This window comes from Mobula hypostoma, chromosome 16 (assembly GCF_963921235.1).
Source record: "Mobula hypostoma chromosome 16, sMobHyp1.1, whole genome shotgun sequence".
Taxonomy (NCBI): domain Eukaryota; kingdom Metazoa; phylum Chordata; class Chondrichthyes; order Myliobatiformes; family Myliobatidae; genus Mobula; species Mobula hypostoma.
The window spans coordinates 70,467,161-70,484,558 of NC_086112.1; positions in this window are offsets into that span (position 1 = coordinate 70,467,161).

Sequence of the window (17,398 nt, forward strand, 5' to 3'; positions counted from 1 at the left end):
ACATATAAGATTATTAAGGGATTGGACAAGATTGAGGCAGGAAATATGTTCCAGATGCTGGGAGAGCCCAGTACCAGAGGGCATGGTTTAAGAGTAAGGGGTAGGTCATTTAGGACAGAGTTGAGGAGGAACTTCTTCTCCCAGAGAGTTGTGGAGGTGTGGAACGCGCTGCCTCAGAAGGCAGTGGAGGCCAATTCTCTAGATGCTTTCAAGAAGGAGCTAGATAGGTATCTTATGGATAGGGGAATCAAGGGTTATGGGGACAAGGCAGGAACCGGGTATTGATAGTAGATGATCAGCCATGATCTCAGAATGGCGGTACAGGCTCGAAGGGCTGAAGGGTCTACTTCTGCATCTATTGTCTATTGTCTATTGTACAAAATACCTCGGGGTCAGAACAGAGGAGATGTTGAGATGTTTCCACTAATGGGAGAATCTCAAATTTGTGGACACAATTGCAGATTAGGGGGTGTTGAGTGTATGAACTTCCCGCAGAAGGTGATGGTTTTCATCAATGTCTGTCTTGCTGAGGTAAGGGGAAATTGTCCACATTACTACAAATCTTTAATGTCACTGGGTATGGCAATGTGGTAAAGATCATATCTAAAGACTCTGGGTTTTGTGGTCAAATGGAAAAACAATTAAACTTATCAAAGTTATCGAAGAAAGCTTCCCACAAAGCTGCCTGAGTGCCTGCAGCCTGAACTTACTCTTTGTAATGTTGTTTTCCGACAGGTGCAAATTAAGCTGTATCCCTCGTCCCAGCTGTGGTGATCTCACAGGCAGGCTGGGCTGTCAGTGAGAATGAAGAATTCTCACAGACAGATGCCTGCTTTTTAGCACACTTTTAACTAGTCTCTTAAACATTTTACATTTCAATGATAGAAGTTGAAAAAGCAAAAATTGCTTTTACATCTTTTTCATTACTGTTCTACAATTGTCAAATATTTCTGTGAGTGATTTATAACACTTTGTATAGAAAATTTGACAATGTTAAAAAACCTTACAGTTTGTTAGGCATCTGTGGCCTAGTAGGCATTTAAAAAAATTACATAACCTTTCCAAGTAAACAAGATCTTCTCAATATTTAGAGGGTGTGTGTGTGTGTGTGTGTGTGTGTAGGAAGATAGGTACCTTATTGATCCCAAAGGAAATTACAGTGTCACAGAACAGTAGCACTGCAAGTGCACAGGTATACAAACATACAAATATTAGAAGAGGAGTCAGAAAGAATAAAAAATAAGTTACCACAGTCTAACTGGAGGGGTCCATCACTTCCCCGGCTACAGGTTGACTCATTATAGAGTCTAATAGCCGAGGGTAAAAATGACCTTACATAGTGTTCTTTGGAGCAGCACATCCATCTTACTCTATTACTAAAAATGCTCCTCTGTTCAGCCAAGGTGGCATGCAGAGGGTGAAAAACATTGTCCAGAATTGCCAGGATTTTCCGGAGAGTCCTTTGTTCTACCACATCCTCCACTGTGTCCAGTTTGACTCCTATAACAGAGCCAGCCTTTCTAATCAGTTTATTGAGCCTGTTGACATCACCCGAGTTGATGCCATTGCCCCAGCACACCACCACATAGAAGATTGTATGGATGACAACAGACTGATAGAACATGTGAAGGAGATGCCTACATACTCCAAAGGACCTCAGTCTCCTCAGGAAGTAGAGGCAACTCCTGCCCTTCTTGTACACAGCCTGTGTGTTGGTGCTCCACTCGAGTCTGTTGTCCAGGTGCACCCCCAGGTGTAGGCCCTCACCACATCCACGTCCTCATCATCAATAGTAACAAGGAGCAGTGCAGGCCTAGCCTTCCTAAACTCCATCACCATCTCCTTTGTCTTACTGATGTTGAGCTGCAGATGATTCAACTTGCACCATTTGACAAAGTTCTCCACCAGGGCCTTGTATTCATCCTCCCTTTATACACCCAATTATTGCTGAGTCATCAGAGAATTTCTGCAGGTGGACATGACTCAGTGTTGTATCTAAAGTCCAAGGTAAACAGGAAGGAAGCCTGTGGGGCCCCAGTTCTGCTTATAGCCATGTCTGACACACAGCTCTGAAGCCACACAAATTGTGGTCTTTGAGTCAGGTAGTTCATTATCCAGGATACAATGGAAGTGCCAGTCTGCATTGAATGGAGCTTTTACCCCAGCAATGAGCAACACATGAGAGAAATTGGGACCACACATGACATTTTCCACACAGTTGAGACCCTGTCCAGGCTGAGACTCAGATTGACAACATGCTGGAGAACTCCACACAGCTGCTCAGCACACTCCTTCAGGACCCTGGGGTCACAACACCCAGTCCTAATGCTTTGTCATGTCTGAGTTTCCCCAGAGCCCTTCTCACCTGCTCAGTAATGAAGGTGAGTCCATGATGACAGGGGAGTTGGTGGAAGGTGGGGACTGGGGGAGGTGAAGATCAGGACAATAGCAGTTGGTATGTGAAGGTGTGGATGGTAGGTGTAGAGCAAGGAAGGGATGTAGACAGTGGAAGCCTGTGTTATTCATCCATGTGTTGAAATGGGGGGGGGGGTGGGGGGAAGAAGCGAGGAAGGGAAGCATTGGTGCTGAGAGAAGACTGGGTGCCTTGGCACCCGGACTGAGGTGCTGAAGTTGTGCGTGTGTGTGTGTGTGTGTGTGTGTGTGTGTGTGTGTGTGTGTTAGTGTGTGTGGGTCTGTACTGTATGTCTGTGTGTTTGTATGTCAGAATCAGAATCAGAATCAAGTTTATTAACACCGGCATGTGACGTGAAATTGGTTAACTTAGCAGCAGCAATACATAATATAGAAAAAAATAACAAATGAAATAAAATAATAATAATAATAATAAATAAGTAAGTAAATCAATTACAGCCTTCTCCTTCCCACCCTCCCCCCACCTTCTTTATAGGGCCTCTGCCCCTTCCCTCTACAGTCCTGACGAAGGGTTCCGGCCCGAAACGTCAACCAATCTTTTCCACGGATGCTGCCTGACCTGCTGAGTTCCTCCAGCGTGTTGTGAGTGTTACTTTGACCCCAGCATCTGCAGATTATTTTGTGTTTACAATTTGCTACTCTGCTGTGAAGTCTCTTCGGGGTATGCCTACCCTGAAGAAGTTTAAATCTTCTCTTTGACGGGAGTTCAGTGAGACCCTCTCTCACTGCTCACCCTCTGTGATCTCCGCCTCTCTCCGACTCTTCGACCAGATCCTGACCCAGACCGGCTACCACAGCCACGTCTCCTTCCTGGGAATGTGTCTCTGCCGCCATCTGTTACCGCATGGATTCCAGCTCGGGTTCCAGGCCTCCCAGTTCGGGCCCAGTGAGGATCCTAGGTACCTCCATTTCATTGACTGCTGCTCCCATCGGATTCTCCACGCCATGCTCGCTGCCATGCGGAGATACCTACGGGCCCTGTCCCTCTCTCTGCCACCACTCCAGGCCTCGCTCTCCACCGTCTGCCATGGACCTCTCCTACACTTCATTCTCCGCCAGATTCACCCCTCCAACTGCCGTTTCTTCTCCTTCCTCACGTCCAAGAAGGACCACAAGCTCACCCGCCTGGAGCCCACGACGACGACCGGCTCAAGCCTGGACCCCGACCTGTCGGACCTCGACTTCTCAGGCCTTCGGCAGACCGAAGACCCATTCGCCTCTGATTCTGACCCTGACTGGAACCACAGTCTCCCGGACATGGGCACCAGCCCCCGGCGGGCCATGGACTCGCTCGCCTCTGACTCCGACCTCAGTTCTGGCGCCCTGCAGGCTATAGGCTCCACCATCCCCAGCTCTAGATCCAGCTCGGACCGAGGTCCCAACCCTCTCCAGACTGGGACCACTCTTACTGCCGCTGGGTCCTGCTGTCTGTCTTATTCCCCCACCACCCTCTTTCCTCCCCGTGACTCCCAACCTTCTCTCTACCCCTCATCGCCCCTCCAGTCCTCTGATCCCTCATCCACCCCTAACCCCACTCTCCCTGAATATCCCAACCCCCCCTCTACCTCCTGAGACCTCCCACTCTTCACCCTCCTCTGACCCCAGCCCCAACCCTTGCTATGTCTTCACCATCCCTCTGACCTTCCCCTCTCTGAGGCAGAACGTTCTGTCCTTCACAAGGGCCTCACTTTTGTCCCCCTCCGTCCACACCTCAGTGAGTTCTGTGCCCGCCATGACGCTGAACTCTTCAATCGTCGCCTACATCTCTGAGCCTACTTCTTTGGCAAGGATTCCCCTTCCCCCTGCTGATGACCCCTTCTCCCGTCTTCAACCCTCCTCCTCCTCCTGAACACCCCGCCCAGGCCTTCTACCTGCACTCGATCTCTTCATCTCCAACTGTCGCCAAGACATCAACCGTCTCAACTTCACCACTCCTCTCTCCTGTTCCAACCTCACTCCCTCTGAATGTACTGCCCTCCACTTTCTCTACACTAATCCCAACCTCACCATCAAACCCGCTAACAAAGGTGGTGCTGTAGTAGTCTGGCTAACCGATCTCTACCTCTCTGAGGCCAAACGGCAGCTCTCTGACACCACCTCTTACTTACCCCTGGAACAGGACCCCACCAAAAAACATCAAACCGTTGTCTCCCATACCATCACCACCCTTATCAACTCCGGAGACCTTCCATCCTCAGCCACTAAACTCATTATTCCCACACCCCGTACTGCTCGGTTTTACCTCCTCCCAAAGATACACAAGACTGACTGTCCTGGTAGACCCATAGTTTCTGCCTGCTCCTGCCCCACCGAACTTGTATCTGCCTACCTGGACTCCATTTTGTCACCCATAGTTCAGTCCCTCCCCACCTACATCCGGGATACATCCCATGCCCTCCACCTCTTCAATAACTTCCAGTTCCCTGGCCCCAACTGCTTCATTTTCACTATGGATGTCCAATCCTTATACACCTCTGTACGGGGTCTTTCTTTTTTGTTAAATTGAAAATGGCTTCTTTTGTTATGTTATACTGAGGAATGCTGAGGAAGTCTCTAACTAGACAGTTGCTTGGGTTACTAAAGATAGCAGGGTGCTATTAGCCAATGGGTGGTCATGTATCGTTTTGTTTCTGGATACAATGCTGTATCATATGACTGGGGACGGAGTTTTTGGCGGGGAGTGGGAGGGGGGACGGGGTTTTGGCGGGGAGTCGAAGGAGAGACAAGGAGGACAGCGGACGTGCGATATCATGCTGTATCATATGACTGTGGACGGGGTTTTGGCGGGGAGTCAGAGGAGAGGGGGAGTCGGAGGAGAGACAGGGTGGACGGTGGACATGCGGGGGTTTTGGGGGGAGTCGGAGGAGAGACGGGGAGGACGGTGGATGGGGTTTTGGCGGAGAGTCGGAGGAGAGACGGGGAGGACGGCGGACGTGCGGGGGTTTTTGGCGGGCAGTCAGAGGAGAGACGGGGAGGATGGCGGACGTGCGGGGGTTTTTGGCGGGGAGTCGGAGGAGAGACAGGGAGTCGGAGGAGAGACGGGGAGGACGGCGGACGTGCGGGGGTTTTGTGGGGGAGTCGGAGGAGAGACGGGGAGGACGGTGGACGGGGTTTTGGCGGAGAGTTGGAGGAGAGACGAGGAGGACCGCAGACGTGCGGAGAGGCTCCAGTCGATCACTTCAGGTGGTCCCGAGCCGTGAGTCGACGGGATCCGGGTGGTCGTCCGGAATCAATTGAGCTCCAATGGTTGCACGCAAAGAACTTGGACTTTGATAAGTGTTGGCGCTTTTTTTTTCCATTACTTCCCTTTCTGTATCAAATTTATATTAATATCATAGAATTAGTAATATCTGTAAAGTGTACTTGTTAAAACTTACCGGGTGTGCTGGCTGATGATTGATGTTTGGGCTTGATTCGGGCAGCAACCAACCCTGTGGGGAGTGTTGAGGCGGGTGCTGGGTGGGATTTCCCCTAGACATATACGAGCCAATATAACGGAACGTTACACCTCCATTCCCCATCAAGAAGGCCTCAAAGCCCTCTGCTACTTTCTGGATAATAGACCTCACCAGTTCCCCACCACCACTACCCTCCTCCAGTTGGCGGAACTGGTTCTCACACTCAATAACTTCTCTTTTGGCTCTTCCTACTTTCTTCAGACTAAGGGTGTAGCTATGGGAACTCGCATGGGCCCTAGCTATGCCTGCCTCTTCGCTGGTAATGTGGAACAGTCTGTGCTCCAAACCCATTCTGGTACTGCTCCCCAACTTTTCCTTCGGTACATTGACGACTACATTGGTGCTGCTTCCTGCACCTATGCTGAGCTCGTCAATTTCATTGACTTTACTTCTAACTTCCACCCAGCCCTCAAATTCACTTGGTCTATCTCAGACACTTCTCTCCCCTTTCTCGATCTCTCGGTCTCCATCTCTGGAGACAGACTGTCCACTGACATCTTCTACAAGCCCACTGACTCTCATAACTACCTCAATTATACCTCTTCCCACCCCGCCACATGCAAAAAAGCCATTCCCTATTCCTATTTCCTCGGTCTCCGCCGCATCTGCTCCGAGGTTGAGGTTTTCCGTTCTAGGACTTAGAACATAGAACATAGAATAGTACAGCACACTTGCCTGCCCTTCAGCCCACAATGTTGTGCCGACCCTCAAAACCTGCTCCCATATAAGCCCCCATCTTAGATTCCTCCATATACCTGTCAAATGTCCTCTTTCTTTAAGGATCGTGGTTTCCCTTCTGCTGTCATCAATGATGCCCTCACCCACATCTCCTCCATTTCCCACACTTCGGCTCTCACCCCATCCTCCAGCCACCACAACAGGGACAGAGTTCCCCTTATCCTCACTTACCACCCCACCAGCCTTCAGATCCAGCACATTATCCTTCGCAACTTCTGCCATCTTCAACAGGACCCCACCACTAAGCACATCTTTCCCTCTCCACCCCTCTCCGCTTTCTGCGGGGATCGGTCCCTCTGTGACTCCCTGGTCCACACATCCCTCCCCACAGATCTCCCACCCAGCACTTATCCCTGTAAGTGCAAGTGCTATACCTGTCCCTACATCTCCTCTCTTGCCACCATTCAGGGCCCCAAACAGTCCTTCCAAGTGTGGCAACACTTCACTTATGACTCTGTTAGGGTCATCTATTGCATCCGGTGCTCCCGGTGTGGCCTCCTGTACATCGCTGAAACTTGGTGCAGATTGGGGGACCACTTCGTCAAGCACCTCCACTCCGTCCGCCACAACAGACAGGATCTCCCAGTAGCCACCTACTTCAACTCTGCTTCCCACTCCCATTCAGATATGTCCATACATGGCCTCCTCTATTGCCATGATGAGGCTAAACTCAGGTTGGAGGAGCAACACCTCATATACCGTTTGGGTAGTCTTCAGCCCCTTGGTGTGAACATAGAATTCTCCAACTTCTGGTAATTCCCTCCCCCTCCCTTCCCCTATCCCTATTTCACTCTGCCCCCTCCCCCAGCCGCCTATCACCTCCCTCATGGTTCCGCCTCCTTCTTCTACCCATTGTGTTTTCCCATATTCCTTCTTCACCTTTCCTGCCTATCACCCCTCTGCCTCCTCCTCCCCCATCTTTCCCCTTACTGGTTTTTCACCTGGAACCTACCAGCCTTCTCCTTTCCCCCCCACCTTCTTTATAGGGCCTCTGCCCCTTCCCTCTGCAGTCCTGACGAAGGGTTCCGGCCCGAAACGTCAACCGATCTTTTCCACGGATGCTGCCTGACCTGCTGAGTTCCTCCAGTGTGTTGTGAGTGTTAAATCAATTACAGTATTTGTATATTGAGTAGATTTTTTAAAACATGTAAAAAGCAGAAATACTGTATATTAAAAATAGTGAGGTAGTGTCCAAAGCTTCAAAGTCCATTTAGGAATCAGATGGCAGAGGGGAAGAAGCTGTTACTGAATCACTGAGTGTGTGCCTTCAGGCTTCTGTACCTCCTACCTGATGGTAACTGTGAGAAAAGGGCATGCCCTGGGTGCTGGAGGTCCTTAATAATGGACCTGCTTTATGAGACACCGCTCCCTGAAGATGTCCTGGGTACTTTGTAGGCTCGTATTCAAGATGGAACTGACTAGATTTACAACCTTCTGCAGCTTCTTTCGGTCCTGTGCAGTAGCCCCTCCATACCAGACAGTGATGCAGCCTGTCAGAATGCTCTCCACGGTACAGCTATTGAAGTTTTTGAGTGTATTTGTTGACATGCCAAATCTCTTCAAACTCCTAATAAAGTATAGCCACTGTCTTGCCTTCTTTATAACTACATCAATATGTTGGGACCAGGTTAGATCCTCAGGGATCTTGACACCCAGGAACTTGAAACTGCGCATTCTCTCCACTTCTGATCCCTCTGTGAGGATTGGTATGTGTTCCTTCATCTTACCCTTCCTGAAGTCCACAATCAGCTCTTTCGTCTTACTGATGTTGAGTGCCAGGTTGTTGCTGCAGCACCACTCCACTAGTTGGCATATCTCACTCCTGTATGCCCTCTCGTCACCACCTGAGATTCTACCAACAATGGTTGTATCATCAGCAAATTTGTAGATGGTATTTGAGCTGTGCCTAGCCATACAGTCATGTGTATATCTAGAGCAGAGCAGTGGGCTAAGCACACACCCCTGTGGTGTGCCAGTGTTGATCGTCAGCGAGGAGGATATGTTATCACCAATCCACACAGATTGTGGTGTTCCGGTTAGGAAGTCAAGGATCCAACTGCAGAGCGAGGTACAGAGGCCTAGAATTCTGCAACTTATCAATCAGGATTGTGGGAATATAGTATTAAATGCTGAGCTACAGGCGATGAACAGCATCCTGACATAGGTGTTTGTGTTGTCCAGGTGGTCTAAAGCTTTGTGGAGACCCATTCAGATTGCTTCTGCCATTGGCTTATTGTGGCGATAGGCAAACTGCAGTGGGTCCAGGTCCTTGCCGAGACAGGAGTTCAGTCTAGTCATGACCAACCTCTCAAGGCATTTCATCACCGTCGTTAATTTCTATCCTTAATCCTCTCTATTCCATTTAGGTGTTACTGTTTGGGGGATTTGGTTTTGGTCTGAGGCCTAGTTGTGAGGCTTTATTTCCAAAGTAAGACGTACCTTTCCTATTTAATGCTCACCTGTCTTAACTTTGTTTCTGGGTGGGTGCCTGAAGGGGATCCTCCTCTTCCTCCCTGCGCTGGTTCTCTCAATCTAATCCCAATTTTTAGGTTTAATTATTGGTTCCAGTGTTGGCCCTTAGTGAGTATATTGTGACGTTCGGGGAAGGGGCACGGTCGACAGCCTGCCCCTGCATTTCTAATGACCAGTACTGTTTATTGTTCTTGTGTTAAAATGCTTTTGTGGGATTATGGTGGGAAGTTCCAGTTCGTTTATTGTTACATTTTAGCTTGGATTATACAGTTATTCACTTGTGTATTTGAGGGTCACCCTAACTGTAACCAGGGTGTGTGATGGTCACCTCCCCGTCAGTGTGGGACTGGTTGAGTTCACTCTCCGGGTCATGGTGCCTGGTCTGTTTTGTGTTTACCACAAAAAAGCTGTTGTTGAGTTGAAGAGCTTCCTCGTCTGTCTTTATGTACCAAATGCTCGCCACAATATTTTACTTTCTGGCCTAGCTTTTCAGGCCTCGTTTAGGCCCTTTGGGGAATATATCTGTAGTGTTTCAATCCACCTCCTCTCTGCTATTTTTCTCTGGAGATTTGACCAGTTTATGTTAGGTTATGAGAACACTCAGTCCTCTTTTATTGTCATTTAGGAAATGCATACATGCATTAAGAAATGATACAATGTTTCTCCGGAGTGATATCACAGAAAACAGTACAGACCAAAGACTAAAACTGACAAAACCACATAATTATAATGTATAGTTACAGCAGTGCAAAGCAATACTATAATTTGATAAAGAACAGACCATAGGCGCAGTAAAAAAAAAGCCTCAAAGTCCCGAGTCGATTGACTCCCGAGTCCCCGATAGCAGGCGGCAAAAGGAGAAGCTCCCTGCCATAAACCTTCCGGCACCGTCAACTTGCCGATACCTTAGAAGCAGCCGACCCCAGCCGACCCCGAGTCTATCCGTCCAAAAGCTCCGAGCTTCCGAGCAGCCTCTCCGACACAGCCTCCCGAGTGCCATCCTCTGCCGAGCGCCTTCGACCTCTCCCCAGCGGCTGAAACACACAAAGCTGAGGATTTCAAGGCCTTCAGCTCCAGAGATTCCGGTTACCACACAGCAGCAGCGGTAGCAAAGCAGACATTTCTGAAGTTTTCCAGATGTTCCGCTGTACTCTCACATCTGTCTCCATCAAATTAGGATTGTGCACGGTCCCCTACTTGACAGATAACAGATATTCATCACCGAAGTGGCTGCGCACGCTGTGGTCACGCCGCCATCTCTCCCCCCTCCCAGGAGGATGTTAGTTTCCAGGCCCAGGATTTCCAAGCAGATTCCATGCTGCAGGAAGTGCCTACTAACTGGCCTGGTCAAATGATTTCCTCTTGTATACTGAGGTGCCCTGTGAGTCTGCTTCTTAAGGTGTTGCCTGTCTCCCCTATGTATATAATATGGCATCTTTTACACTGGATTGCATATACTAAATTCTTTTGTTCACAAGTTATCCTCTGCTCTATCTTGGCCCACTCTCCAGTAGCTCTGTTGTGTATTATTTTTGAGATTCGCAGGTATATGCATGTCCTGCGGTTTCCCACCTCACAGTTAGGCGCTGCCCTTAATTCGGGTACTGACTGGTATGTCTCTCAAGTTTTTACGCTTTTTGAAGGCTGAAACCTTTGTGCATTGTCCATGTGTGTGGATCTGTATGTCTGTGCGCGTGTGTGTGTGTGTGTGTCTGTAAGAGTGTGTGGGGGAGTCTGTACGTGTGTATTTATGCAGGTGTGTGCGTGTGTGTGTATGTATACATGTGTGTCTGTGTATTTGTGTGTGTGTGTGTGTGTCAGACTGTGTCTGTGTTTGTGTGTATGTGTCTGTATGTGTGTCAGTGTGTGTATGTCTGTTTGTGTGTTAGTCCATATGTGTGTGTGTGTGTGTGTGTGTGTGTGTAGTATTTCAGTGTATGATTGCAAACTTACATGTGTGTGCGCATCTGTGACTGTGTGTGTGTATGTGTATATGTTGTATTTCAGTGTGAGGCACCCGCTCACGCCAGGTAATTCTCAGGATGCGCTGGAGGAAGCTTATGTGGAAGCGCTCCAAGGACTTGATGTGACGGCTGTAGGTTACCCAAGCTTCACAGCTATAAAGGAGGGTGGTGACACAGACTGCTGGGTATGCCTCACACTGAAATACTTGCAAAGGCCAACTGCAGAAGTATTGAGGCCATGATCACTCAGTGTCAGCTGCAGTGGCTGGGGCATGTGATAAAGATGCCCCCATGTCAGCTACCCGACAGAGTCTTACATGGCCAGCTACATCATGGTGGATGCTCAACTGGAAGGCCGAAGAAGCGCTATAAGGATCAAATGAAGAATGCTTTAAGGAAGCGCAAGATTAGACCTGAGGACCTGGAGGAGGTTGCTGCTGACCGTACCACCTGGCGACAGCTGCGTAGGGATGGGGTTCATATTCTGGAGATGGAAAGAACAAGCAGAAGACAGCAGAAGAGAGCCAGGAGAAATGCAGCCATGGTTGCCACCACTACTACCATCACCACTACCACATCTACATCTCCCACCTGCAATAGAGCTTGTGGTTCCAGGATAGGACTGTATAGTCATCAAAGATCTCACCGTTAAAGGAGTGGACATCATCATCGGATTTCGATGGACAATTGAAGAAGAAGAAGTATATGTAGGAGTGTGTGTACGTGTGTATATGTGTGTGTAGGTCTTTATATGTGTGTGTGTGTGTGTGTGTGTACGCACGCGCATGCAGGTCTATGTGTGTGGGGGGATCTGTATGTGTGTGTGTGCGTACCACAGGCTGACAGGCTGCATCACTAAAGGTATGGAGGGGCTACTGCACAGGACCGAAAGAAGCTGCAGAGAGTTGTAAATCTAATCAGCTCCATCTTGGGTACGAGCCTACAAAGTACCCAGGACATCTTCAATGAGCGGTGTCTCAGAAAGGCAGCATCCATTATTAAAGACCTCCAGCACCCAGGGCATGCCCTTTTCTCACTGCTACCATCAGGTAGGAGATACAGAAGCCTGAAGGCACACACTCAGCGATTCGGGAACAGCTTCTTCCCCTCTGCCATCCAATTCCTAAATGAACATTGAACCCTTAGACACTACCTCATTTTTTTGATATATATTATTTCTGTTTTTGCATGATTTTTAATCTATTCAATATATATATATACTGTAATTGATTTACTTATTTATTCTCTCTCTCTCTCTCTCTTTCTCTCTGCTAGATTATGTATTGCATTGAACTGCTGCTGCTAAGTTTACAAATTTCACGTCACATGCCAGTGATAATAAACCCGATTCTGATGTGTGTGTGTGTGTGTGTGTGTGTGTGTGTGTAACATGAAATAAAAGGAGGGGGGTGGAGAGGGGAACCAGCAGAAGCAGTGCGTGAGTGATGGGCAGATGAAGAAGGTGGGGGCATGGGGGATGGTGGACACGAGTGGACCATGAGGAAAGAGAGGGAGCAGCTATGGAAGTTGGAGATTGTAATGTTCATGCTGCCAGTTTGGAGACTGCCTAAACAGAACCTCTCATTTGTGTTTAGCATCAGCCTGACAAGGTAGGAGAGCAAGGCCAGACATACCAGTATGAGAATAAAATAGCTGGCAACCAGGAGGCCCAGACAGCCATAGTGGATGGAGTGAAGATACTCAGTGAAGTTCTCAGACCGCCATATATCCAGGCCAAGGAATAAAGTTTCTTTAAAGTGACAGGCCATAAAAATGATCTTCTTTTTCAAACATTAAGAAATGAGCACGTTGAGCTGCATTAACCCCAGTGAAATCAATGGACATTCACCATTCTAATTCTAAACCTACACCTTTCAGAATGTTATACAGTATTAATCTTTCTTTCCATGTAAATTACAAACCTATGCTATTTCCTTTGTCAAGAAGGAAGAAAGGGATAATTTTGGAAAGTATAGGCCAATGACCCTCACATCAGTGGTAGGGAAGCTATTGGAAAGGATTGATAGGGATAGGATTTGGAAAGCACGTTCAGGGACAGTCAGCGTGGCTTTCTGCATGGCAGGTAATTTTTTGATTGAGTTTTTTTGAGGCGGTGACAAGGATAATTAGTGAGGGTAGAGCAACAGATAATAATAATAATAATATTGATAATAATAATAAAAGTACTTTAGTGATCCTGAGTGGGAGATTCTTTCGTTACAGCAACAAAATTTAAAAACACACTTCGCAGTGTGCAGACTTAACTAATAATAAAGTACAGAGTAATAACATACACAATAATAATTTACCAATGTGCAATAATTTGCAATAATGTGCAATAATAGTGTACGATATAATAAAACAGAAACTATTGTACTATGATGTGTGTTCTCCTGTTGCACAGAGACGAACTGTTGTATATGCTTATTGCATTTGGTAGGAAAGATTTTCTGTAACAATCCGTGTGACAGTGCAGCTGAATGAGTCTGTTCGAAAGGGTGCTCCACTGCTTATTCAGTAGGTCATGGAGAGGATGTGCCAGGTTGTCCATTTAGTGACCTCTTCTCCTCCACCAACTCAAAAGAGTCCAGGTTGTAGCCAAACATGGATCCAGCCTTTTGATGAGTTTATTTAGTCTTTTTGCATCACCAGCACCGATGCTGCTCCCCCAACATAAAGCCACAAAGAAGACTGCACTTGCTACAACAGACTTGTAAAAGATCTCCAATAGCCTGCTACACACATTGAAGGATCTCATCTGCCTTAGCAAATAGAGTCTGCTCATCCCCTTCTTGTAAGCAGTCTTGTTGTTGGTTTTCCAGTCAAGTCTGTTGTCGAGGTGAACACCCAAATATTTGTACTCCTCCACCACTGCAACATCTTCTCCCAGAATGTATACAGGGTTCGTCACAGTCCTCTTCTTCCTAAAATCAATCACCATCTCGCTGGTTTTGGCCACATTCAGGAGCAGGTGATTTCTCCCTCACCAAACTCATCCACTAGTGCTCTGTTTTCTGTATCCTGCCCATCTCTGATGCACCCAACCTCCACAGAGCCATCAGAGAACTTCTGCCAGTGACTAGACTCAGATTTGTACTGACAGTCTGAGGTGTACAATGTGAACAGAAACGGAGACAGGACAGTTCCTTGTGACACTCCAGTGTCACTCACCACTGTCTCAGACAGAGAACTACCCAGCTGTACAATCTGGGGTCTATCTGTCAGGTAGTCAGTAATCCAGAACATAGTGGATTTGTCTATGCCCATCCTTTGCAGCTTCTCGCTCAGAAGAAGTGGCTGGAATGTATTGAAGGCACTAGAGAAATCAAAAATTGTGGTTCACGCAATGCCACCACCATCATCCAGGTGGGGGTGAGCTCTCTGCTACAGGTAGGTGATGGCATCATCCACTCCCACATGAGGTTGGGAGGCAAACTGTAGAGGGTCCAACAAAGATCTCACCTGCGGTCCAAGGTAACTCAGGACCAGTCTCTCCAGCACCATCATGACATAAGATGTGAGGGCAATTGGTCTGTAGTCATTAAGTTCAGATGGAGCCGGCCTTCTTGGGTACAGGAACCAAGCAACAAATCTTCCATAACACCGGTATCTTTTCCTGACTCAAACTCAGATTGTAAAGGTGCTACAAAATACCAGACTGCTGGCTCGCACAGGTCTTCAAACCCTGGGCTGATACTGTCTGATCTCGCAGCTTTACCTTGATGTAGTCTCTCCAGCTGTCTCTTACCCTCACCTGCAATCACAGTCAGGTGGGGGAGGGTTGTCATCCCCATGGAGGCAGGATACTCCAAAGTTGGGGAATTGGGAACACAAGCACTCACCAGAGGGAGGGAAGGGTAGACAGAGAAGGTTTGGGGGCAGGGAGGGTGTGTGGTCTGGGCAAGTGGGGGAGGGGACAACAGGAGGTCCTGTGCTGAACCTGTTGAAAAACAAGTTCAATTTATTGGCCCTATCCAGGCAGCCCTCGATCTTCCTTTCCTTAACCTTGAAGCCATTGATCTGCTCCATGCCTGAACGTACGTCTCTTATGCTATTCTGCTGGAGCTTGTACCCCAGCTTCCTCTTTGCACTCCCTCAGTTTTACCTCAGTTCACTCTGTACTCGCCTCAGTGCTTGTCTGCCTCCAGACCTCAAGACTTTCTTCTTCATATTCAAAAGTTCTTTCAGGTCACTGGTAATCCAGGGCTTGTTGTTGTGGAAGCAGCGTACAGTCTGTGGTGTTCTCACAGAATTTGATATAGTCTGTGATACAATCAGTCATTTTGTTAATGTCCTCCCTGTGTGGCTCACATAACACTTCCCAGTCCGTCCTCTCAGAGCATTCTTGCAGTGTCTCAGTAACATCCTGAGTCCACCTGCTTACAATCCTTGTTGACCCAGGCTGCCCCTGGACAAGAGGCACGTACCTGGGTGTTAGCAAGATAAGATTGTGATCAGATCTGCCAAGTAGGGGAAGGGCAGCAGCACTGTAGGCATCCTTTGCATTCGCGTACAGAAGGTCTAGTGTTCTGTTGTCCCATGTAGGGCAGCTGACATATTGATAAAAACTGGCATTGTTGCCTTGAGAGAAACATGATTAAAATCCCCAGTAACACCCACAAAGACACTGGGATATTGAGTTTGTATTCTAGTGACGGTCGAAAGAATAGCATCGCACGCTACATTTACCTCAGCCAATGGCTGAATGTAAACAACAACTAAATGTCTGGTCTACATAAACGTTCCTTTACAGTAACATGTCCAGGATTACACCATCTTTCATTCATAAACACTGCAATCCCTCCTCCCTTCTTCTTATCTCTCAGTGTAACGTCTTTGCCCACTCGGGCGGTCTTGAAGCTAGGTATGGTAGCACAATGGTCCAGAAATTGCAAGTGTCACCAGGTCTCAGTTCTGCCACAACAGGTCAACAACTGATGCCATTTTGTTGGTCCTTCACTCTGCTCTGGAACATCTTGGCACTAAAGATGCATACATCAGGATGATTTCATTGACTATTGTTCAGTATTTAACACCTTCACCCCTTGAAACTGATCATTAAGCTCCAAGGTTTAGGCCTCAATACCTTTCTCTACAACTGGATCCTTGATTTCCTCACTTGCAGAGCCCAGTCAGTACAGATTGGCAACACAATCACCATCAGCACAAGCACACCACAACGCTGTGTGCTTAGAACTCTGCTCTACTCACTTTACACTGTGATTGTATGATGAAATACAACTCCAATATCATATTGAAGTTGGCTGATGAATCAGAGATGGTGAGGAATCACATTTAGGAGGGAGATTGAAAATCAGGTTGAATGGTTCCACAGTAACAATCCCTTACTCAACGTCAGTAAAACCGAAGAGCTGTTTATCAATCACAGGAAGAAGTCAGAAGTCCAAGAGCCAGACCTCATACTTTGGTATTAAATTTACTTTGAATTTTGAACTTTGGTAACATCGTAGTTTGGATTCATAACTGTCATGCCCTTAGCAGACAGAGGATAGTGGTGGATGGGTGTTAACTGGGTGGAAGTTTGTGACCAGTGATGTTCTGTGGGGATCAGGGCTGGGATTTCTATTGCTTATGATATACTTAAATAACCTAGATGAAAATATAAATTAGTTCATAAGCTTGCAGACAATATGAAGTTGTGGACAATGAAAAAGTTCTCAAATTATACAGTAGGATTTGGATCAGTTACAGTTATTAGTGGAGAATTGGCAGATGGCTCTTAATCCGTACAAGTGTGTGATGTTGCACTTTAGGACAAATGTAAGGTGCAAATATACAGTTAATGGCAAGAGCCTTAACAGCATGAATCTTTCTGGAAGCAGGTGTGCAAGTAGATAGGGTGGTAAAGGAGCCACATGGCATGCCTGCCTTCATTGGTCAGATCACAGACTGTTAGAGATAGGAAGCTGTATACAGCTGTATAAAACTTTGGCTAGACTGCATTTGAAGTATTGTGTGCAATTCTGGTCACCTCATTAGAGCAAGGGGACCTTTCCATGGCCTCATTCTTCCAATCATGCTGTGTATACTGCCCTTACATAGTGCTGAGTGTGAAAATGACACTGTTGACAACAGATCAGCATTATATGTTCACTGATGTCATGATCTGCCTCATTTGTATACTTCCAACATGAACATCTGCTGTGACTCACTGCTACTGAACTGTGTACAACTGTAGAGCCAGTTTGGTCACCAAACAGCACCCATGCTACCTGAGCATGCATTAGCTTCTACACCTATGTCCAGCAGAAAGCCAATGGGTTTGCACAATAAAATACTTGGCATATTAGTATATAACACAGAACATAAAAC